Source organism: Nicotiana attenuata, unplaced genomic scaffold, assembly GCF_001879085.1.
Source record: "Nicotiana attenuata strain UT unplaced genomic scaffold, NIATTr2, whole genome shotgun sequence".
NCBI lineage: Eukaryota > Viridiplantae > Streptophyta > Magnoliopsida > Solanales > Solanaceae > Nicotiana > Nicotiana attenuata.
In genome coordinates, this window is record NW_017676410.1 from 4,768 (window position 1) to 14,608 (window position 9,841).

The following is a 9,841-nucleotide window of genomic DNA, read 5'->3' on the forward strand; positions in this document are numbered from 1 at the left end:
CCACATCCTTTATTTTGCACTTCTAGGAAACAATGACCAATTTTGTGGCCCTTTCTTTATTGGCTTATAAACAAATAGACCAGCAAACTTTTGGAACTTCCGTTGGCATGAATCCTCAGATCTCATTTAGCTTCAACAAGCTTATTGTGCATGTTGCTTCCTGGGTATGTCCTCTTCGATGTGCCAGGATAGAACTCGCTTTGTACAATTGGAAAGCTGGTAACAGATGTTGAAATCATTTCTCGGTTGTTTTAACAAAGACTGACTCAAAAATAAAAATGCAAATGGATAAAATGACGCGATGTAAAAGTGAGAAGGAATAGTATTTAACTGAAAATGCCACTTTACGGGGAGAGAAAGAAAAAAGGGCTCCTTTGAATATGGTAGCCAACTTTAATGATCATGATATGCTTTTTGGACTGAGCGGCCGAATCTATCCAACCAATCTACCCTTTCTTCTTGTTGTTCCTTTTCGTCTTTGAAGTTGGCCTCTTTGTGCCAATCATTTGCATCAAATCACAGCTCACCTTCGACCAGTGGTGCCCTGAAAGGTTTTCACCAACCGGCCTCTCTCATTTATTTATCTCTACTTACCGTCACCTTATAGTGCCCATGAGGGTTTTCACCAATAAGACTCTCTCATTTACATTCATCATCTCTTCTTTGTTTTCGCTTTTTGTGCGAGCAACTTGACCTTGTTCTACGTTGTGTGACAACTGTTGCTTACTGCGTGTTTTCCTTGGCATTCTTAAGACTATTTGGAAGGTCTTTATTTGGAAGGCTTTTGGAGGGGGTTAGAAAGAAAGGGTCACATTAAGGGTCAAAATAGACTCAAGATGATAGGGTTGTATATTTACAACTCTTGGAATCGACTCTTCATAAAAATTAAAAAAAATAAAAAAAAAATCTGCCCCAGTTTCAGATACTGGGGAATTTNGGAAGTGGCGAGGAGGGCTGCTAGAGGATAGATACTAGTAGTGCTGGAATTCCATCTTGATTCGAGGTATAGCCCCGAGTTATGGGCGTGTGAATGATCTTTTTCAAGTTTCCCAATTGCGAGAGAAGTAAATTTCCTATTGCGGTATGAGTTCAGGCTCAGGAAGACTAAGTAACTGCGTACGGTTTTGACAGTGGAAGGTATGCAGAAATGTTAATTGGAGGCAAAGCAGATGGGTTATCTCCTGCGAGGTGTTCTGGGGTTGTGTGACCCTTATGTGACTGTTAAAAGGTCTCAGGTGCAAGTGGAATGTAAGTGTTGAAGTTTGAATTTTGGGTCGCTTAAGACAGTAGGCTTAACTATTGCGAGAATGAGTGCGAGATTTGCCGAATATTTAAAGTAATAGATGATCTGTGTTTACACAAGCTTACAAAGGATTTGAGTTTAATCTCATTATGGTATTGTGGAATCAATAGAGCATATGCGTTATGAATTATTGGGTGTGTTTTGATCTATGGCTTCGAGCCAAGTGGGGGAGTTCGCTATTGATCAAGTTGATTGCATGATTAGGTGCTATGTTGGCTCCAGTTTGAGGCGTGTTGGTGAGTCAGTATCCGGATGATAGAAATTATGACAAAATAATTTACCAAGACTCCTTCCCGGCAAGGGAGGGAGTGACTTTCCAATTATCAAGCTCAACATCTTAGCTACGAATTTGCACATCAGTATCAAATAAGATCGTCAATAATTTTGATTGCCTTGCATTCAGTGGACAGGTTCTTGACATTTTCCACCAGACCGTCTCCATATTCTTTCTCATTGTAAATCATCCGAACAATGCGTGCTTGGTCATGACGTTTAGGGTGTCATTATCTTGGACCGCGATCATTCCTTCTTGAATCATCTTTTCTATTTCCTTTTTCAAAGCCCGACAACCCTCAATGCTATGTCCCTAGACATTAGAATGGTACATGCACCGTACAGCAGGGTCAAAACCTTTTGCATATGGATCAGGAACATACCCTTGAAGCGGCTCAATCATGCCACAACGTTTCAATCTTTCAAACAAACTTGTGTAGGATTCTACGATTGGCGTGAAATTGTCCCTCCACTTATGTTCCCTTTCATACTCTTGTTTTGGACGAGCGTTGTAGAGTGATTGAGAGTTCTGATGTCGCGGATGAAGGTATGTTAGAGTTGGGGCCTGCATATGTTGGCAATTGGATGGTTTGGCAAAAGACTGAGTTGCATACTGTGGAGCAACTGAGTATCGTGGATCCGGGGATTGAGATGCTCCTTTTTGGCCTCTTTTTGCCCGTGATGCCATTATGGCCTCCTCGTCTTTCTTATTTTGGTTAACACAGCTATTCAGCCTATTCTGGATTTCTTTGGTGGCTGCTTTGAGAGCCACTTGACTTATAATTCGGCCAGTATTGAGACCGTTCTCGACCATTTCTCCTATCTTGATTGCATTAGCAAAAGGTCTGCCTATTGCAGCTATCATATTTTGAAAATAATCAGGATCCTGAGCCTGAAGGAAGACAATGATTAACTCATGGTCATCCATGGGTCGTTTAACTCTGGATGCTTGCTCTCTCCATCTAACGGGATACTCCCTGAAGCTTTCAGTCGGCTTTTTCTTTATATTGGACAGGGAATTGCGATCTGGTGCAATATCAATGTTGTACTGAAATTGTTTGACGAAAGTCTGGGACATGTTGTCCCAGACATGCCAGTGAGAGATATCTTGGTCAATGAACCATTTAGAGGCTACCCCTACCAGGCTCTCCCCAATATAAGCCATCAGCAACTCTTCTTTTCCTACTGCACCCCTCCCTCTGCTGGTTGCAGTACCTTTTCAAGTGGGCGATAGGGTCGCCGTGTCCATCATATTTCTGAAATTTTGGTGTCTTGAACCCTGGGGGTAAATGGATGTGAGGAAACATGCACAGATCACTGAATGAGACACTTTTGTGACCACCTAGTCCTTGTATGTTCTTTATGTTCTGCTCAAGTCTTTCCATTTTCCTGACCATCTCGTCTGGCTCAACCATTGTGGCAGGCTTTTCATTTTCCACTGGTGACTCGTACTGAGGAGTCTGATTATATGGAGCCGAGACCCTGAAAGACGCATTTGGAGAATAGTATTGGCCATCATAAGCATGAGATGGTGGCTCATTGTTTGGCCTCGTCACAGGAGGTGGTGGCGAGATTGTATATACCAGTGCACCAGACACGACGAGAGGGGTGTTCCTAATCAGTGCGACTGAAGGTTGCATATTAGAGGTACCGGGGGCAGCATGGAGGCTGTAGTTTGGCACATACCCTGGTGGTAGAATGGGATCGCTCATTGCATGGAGCGGTGGTTGAGTAGCCTAGGGTATGGTGGAAGTTACCTCTAAAGGACCTTGGGGTGGAGGTCGACCGGAAACCCATGCTTGATATACATCTGACAGTTGCTGTCTCAATTTTCTTATTTCCTCCGACTCTTGCTCAAATGACTGACCCTGTGGATTGTCACTGACCAACTCGATTTCATCACTATTATCTATTACCACCGCTCCCTTAGATCTTGTGAAGTAATGATGTGTTGCCAGTTTCACCACAAACCAACCACCTTAAGCTTACTATATAAGAGACAACAAACGTGTTAGGGTTAAGCATTTTATGAATACGAATCACACGTGACTATGCTACGCTCCTAACATTATCACGTCTCTAACATGCTTTTGGAAGGCTTCATGTTTCATTCCGGCTTATAAGGTTGCTGCTTATTGAGACTCTTATTTATTCCTCTCTTCTTTTTCTTTTTTTACACCTTGCCTTATTTTAGAGCCGTTGAGAAATATTTCGATCGAACCTTTTGGGGGTTGCCTACGTATCATGTCACCGCATAAATCAGATCATTACGTAGTTCAAGGACATGACCCTTTTTTTTAAATTAACAAAACAAAGTTTTCCCCTTTTTTATGTACAAAAAACAATATTTTTTTTTTCATTTTCGAATTTTCCTAAAACAAAATCTTTTTCATTGATTTTTGATTTTTTTTTTTGGTACAAGACAAAAAGAAAATTACATAAAGATACAACCCAAAAGACGAATATTTAAACAAGACCGGACTTGACTCAAATAAGATGAATATTTAAGCAAGACTCAAACGACTAAAAGACTCTTACAAACTTGATGACTACAAATGAACAATCAAAGTGGACTGCCAACTAAAAGAAGACTGTAATCTCCGAATGAGAATCCACCGGCATCATTGTAGTTAAGGTGCTTATTCCTGCGGCTGACCTCCCATATCATGGTATATGCGCCTTAAGTCTGTGGCAATGTGGCGTGCGAAGTGGGCGCTACCGTAGCAAATTGCTCTCGGGTCAAACCTTGACAAGTCACACACCCTCGAGCGGTATAAGTATCCACCTCATAGACCCTTCTTCTAACATGCTCCTGGCTCCGACTTAAAAACTGGATGTGTCGCTCATGGTTATTGGCTATGTCTGATATATCCGCCTCGCGTTGTGATGCCAGATTTTTAGCTGGTCCTGGACCCTTGCTAGCTCATTCTCTAGCTGGTTCTTACTTGATTCTGCAGCCCTAGCCCAAGCCCTTAGATCATGGATGATAAGGTTGTAATGCATTTCTTCGTGCTTTGGAATGGATGCTTGTTGCTGAGTAGCGGCTTCTATTCTCGCTTGTCAAAACTGTGCTTGAAGCGCTTGAACCTCATGTATTAATTTAGTTTTCTCCTCTTTAAATTCAGTATACTGCAAATCCATATTCACGTTGACGATACTTATATCCCTACGTAGTTCGCGGATGATGGATTCATAGTCTCTTGCTATTTCCTCCTTGGCCTGCCCCACTCTTGTTCTAATTTCAGTCTCCCATTCCGTCGTGCTCTTCAGAACTGTCTCCTTCCTGGATCCAAAAGCATCTTGGTCATAGAACCACTCGAAATATGCAGGGTCTAATTCTCCTCGATCCCGATCTTCCACCATAGTGTGAAATTCAAGCACCTTAATTTCATCCCAAACCTGCTGAGCATATGCCTCACGAACATGATCTTCTGATGTTACCTCCCACGTGAATCTTTGCATGTGCTCCACTATGGGCACTACCTGTTTTCGACCTAACTGGAGTAGGGCTCTCATAGGCACATATGGTTGAAAACCCCGAAGACCCATCAAAATTAGAAACGAATGGTGGTCAGACCTGTATATGACTTCTTTTGGTGAGAAACAGTGGTAGTTCCATGTGATTTGAGTAGCGTTCAACTTTTGAAGATGCCCTCTCCATGCTTTGACTCCCCTGGGGAAGCTACTATCTTCAGTCAAACCTTCAAAACCATCTCTAAGCTCATTGTTCCTCCAATGAACACTAAAATTTACCTGTGCAGGATGACTGAGAAGGTGCTCTAAAAACCATATTTGGAGTATGATGTTACAACCTTCAAAGAAATCCTTTCCCTCCTGACACTTGGTCAGGGCACGATAAATATCGGACAATATCATTGGAATGATAGTGACGTCCTTTCCATTCAACAAAGTGGTGACTATTCCAGATAATCGAATATCAATATTTTTGTCATGCCTCGGGAAAACCATTGTCCCTAGAAATGCCACTAGGAATGCTTTCCGCCCTTCGCTTTGCCAAGCTTTGTATCTAATTTTGGTATCAAGATCTTTTCCATGCTTTGAAAATCCACCTGGACACCCATACTTGTCGTATAAGAAATCCAATTGAACGTGTCCTCGTTCCACACTTGCTATTTTATTTTGCCTGATTGTCATCTGCTCAAGGAACTTACTGCCAGTGATATCCCTTGGGGCCAAGGGTCTCTTCTTCCGAAGCTCATCACCTAACCTTGTGTATCCAGCTAACTCCTCCAAAGTGGGAGTCATTTCGAAACCATTAAAATGGAATACATTGTTATTAGGATCCCAGAAACGCAATGCCTCGATTAAGTCCCTCATTGGGCTGATCTCCATAATATTCACAAAGTGACCCATATGATCCTTTATCTTTTCCTGCTCACAAATGCCCATATTTTTCCACCATTGGCTCAACAACCGAGGTGTTTTATGCACAAGCCAAATCTGTGGGGCTCGTCATCTTTTGGCCTTTTGTCAAATCTTCTTTTCATTGTATCCATATCGCACCTAGTGGCAGAACATAAGGTTAGGACTTAAAGTCAAGATACCTATTGTCCTCTTAACATTTCTGAACAAGGTCTTAAAAAATGGTCGGGTCAAGAGCAAAATGATAAAAGGGCAAAAATGGATATAATTACGAAGATAACCTTTTGATTCTTTCGAGAAAAGCTTTTAAAGTCGCCTCGGCAGAAATGGTCAGGCACAAAGAAAAAATGATAAAAGTAGGCAAGATAGCCAACATGGCTATTATTATGAAAACAATCCTTTGATACTCCCGGGAGAGGTTTGAAAACTATTTCGGCAAATATGACCAGACAAAACTAGATAGAATGGTCATTTCTATGAAAAACAACCCTTCAGTACTTCCGTGGAAGGTTTAAGGCTGTCTTGGCAAAATGGCCGGACATAAGGGCAAAATGGTAAAAGGAGAAAAAAGATGGACAAAGTAGCTATTTTACAAAAACGGCCCTTCAGCACTTCCGTAGAAGGTTTAAAGCTTTCTCAGCAACAATGGTCGGGCATAAAGGCGAAATGGTAAAAGGTGACCAAAAATAGCAATTTTTTTATTATCGAAAATTTTATGCACATGCGTAATTTTTGTGCTTTCTTTTTTTTTGAAAAATATGGGCTGAACCCGATGGAGGTTGCCTACGTATCTCATATCCGGTGAGAATCAAACCTGCGTAGTTTCGTGAAATTGGGTATTTTTCTCTTTTGATTTTTATGAAAATTAATCTTTACACCTCACGCTGGACTGCTAAAAAAAATCTTAGTAAAAAAAAAGGATTATTTGAGAATAAATATTTTTTCTTTTTATAATTCCGCTCAACTAATTTCCTAAAGCCGGTCGACAATGCAAGTAAGCCTCCCAAATGATGTATCAAGTAGCACCTAAGTGAACATGATGGTCTCAAAGAGGATACCTGTCTTATATGGACTCGGCCCCTGTGCCGAGTTTCGCTAATTCAAATGCATGTGATGCACATAAAGCGAACCTACTACGGATATCCGGCATGAGGTTTGTTCTTCTAGGTTTAATCCTGGTGGAGAAGGTATCTAGACTGGCTTACTCGAGCGGACAACTCGAGCCGAGGAGGGTCAGTGTACCGGTAGCATTGCTTTCCGGCTTAACTGGTGGTGCTCCCCGCCTAAAATATGTGTGACTAAAATCCTTCACCGGATGACAAGCACCTCGGATATCTCAAAGAAAGTGGCTATGTCAAGCAAATGCCCAATTTTAATTTCAAGAAGACTCAGAGGGGGTGCGTGAGAAAATAGTTTATATGTACAGTTCAACAATATCAAAACGGTAAAAATCGAACAGGTAGCATATTGCACAAATAAATCACAATATATACAAAATTAATAAAGCCAAATAAAAAGTCAACATGTACAAGCTCGAATTCTGGTTAGTCCCCAGCAGAGTCGCCAGAGCTGTCACACCCTTTTTTACCCCCTAAAGATATGTGTATGTTATGGATTGTAGTGGGTTAAAGAGTTTTTCCAATTAAAGTGACAATTTTGAAATAGGGATTATTTTATTGTTCAGAATCGCCATTTGGAATTGATTTTTTGGGTATTCCAAGTCACCATTTATTTGAATCCCTAGTCAAAGGAAGGTTTGACTCTATTTTTATTGGTCCGCGAAAACAAAGTTCGGGTAAGGAATTCTGTTGACCGGGGAGAAGGTGTAAGGCATTCCCCGAGTCCCGTGGTTCTAGCACGGTCGCTTTTATCGACTTAAACTTGGCTTGAATTAATTTGGATAAAACTGTAATTTTATTTGGTTTTCATGTTTTACCTATGTCCGCTTTTATTATTATAATTATTATAGAAAGATTTTAATAAAATTGTCCTGACCGTACCACGCAAGCGAATATGCGACCGAGATGAATTTTATTTGATTTTTGTCATAACCGCGCTACGCAAGCGTATCCGCGATTTTAACAAAAGATTAACTAAAGTAAGAATTAACTAAAACTAATGGGCATGGTATGAGATTACTGAATTAATTTATCGAATGTTAAAACATCACGCTACGCAAGTGATTCCGTGAGTTAAAGCGTGCCTACTAATTGCCTAGCGCTTAAATTGATTAATTAAGAAAGCGATTAAATTATTTTAATTAGTAGTGGAGAAACTTATTTTTTATTGAAAATTAATTGTGAGACAAACATGGTGTTGAAAGTTGGAACTGCCTTGTTAGCAAGTGAAAATGGGCCAGCTATGGAAATACACTTGGTATTGGGCTGCTGAAATTATTTACAAAAAGCCCAGCAACTTATTAAGAAGATATGGGCTTACTGAAATTACTAAAGGGAGATGAACCTTCCATTAAAATAGCTTGGACTTAATCACGCTGTTTTATTTCTATTTTGCAAACCCACTACACAATATTATTTTTTGTCTATTTTATATTTTTAAACAACTATTTCTTAAGGGCCAACTAATATTTCTACTCATATATACCAACATGGCACTAATCAGGCTACACACTCGTTAGCAATATAAACACCTGGACTATTTAGTCGAAACTCAAAATTACGGCTGCTACTAAGCATAAAATCAGCAAACCAATAATGCTTTTAATGCTAAAGAGAAGAAAACTCAACTATTATGGATAGGGGTGTGCATTCGATTTATCGATTCGATTTTGACCCTTATCGATAATTACTTATTGATTATCGATTTGTACATATGCTTATCGTTATTGTTTCAATAAGGTTTCGATTTTTTCGATTTCGATTTATCGATTTTGGGGGCTTATCGATTCGGTTATTGATTACACCAATAAGAAAATTTGCGGGATTCCACGAAAAGTATATCGCTATAGATGCGCCTAACTAATATGGACAAAAAGAAGCTAAAATAAGACGAACACCATTTATAATATAAAAATTGTGTCAACAAGCACATGCAACAAAACTAAAGTAAGGGATCAAATGTATGCCACCAACACTCCAACGGTATAAAAAAAACAAAACAAAACAAAACACATCATCACGGCTAATTCTGTTTTTCATTAATTTGAACTTCATTCCCTTGATCTTTAAATATGATCATTCCTTAAATATGGTGGAGGAAATAATAGGGTAAGGGACTTAGGGTAAAGGAAAGGGTATAGATTAGGGAAAATAATATTGTATAGCCGCTTTCAAAATAGTAGCGGAACATATATACATTCTGTATGTTATATTAATCTACAGTAATTACTCATTTAACAAGTGTCTACAGTCTAGGGGTGTGCATTCGATTTATCGATTCGATTTTGACCTTATCGATTATCGATTTGTACATATGCTTATCGTTATCGTTTCAATAAGGTTTCGATTTTTTCGATTTCGATTTCGATAACAAATAATCGATTCGATTTATAGATAAACCGATTCGAATGCACACCCCTAACTTAGAATATTCTTTATGGGACTCAATCGATTGGGTATTGGCAGGACAATTCATCTGATATACAATCTGTTTTTGTTTTGTGTAGAGCAGTGTGGTTGAAGTTCTAGTCATGAGACTAGACCAACCAACCGGCCAAGCAACACATGAAACTGCAAGTTCACCCAAATAATCTAGCATGAAAGGAAACAACAAGCAGCTGACGGAAGATTCAATTTGACCTCTTGAGTGGCTAAAAGGAGAAACCCTCCAGTATATTCATGCCAATATTTTGTAAAGAGAAACATTAAATGCCACTAAAACAATTATGAAGAAACTATTAAAAAAAAAAACGGTTAGGGGGGG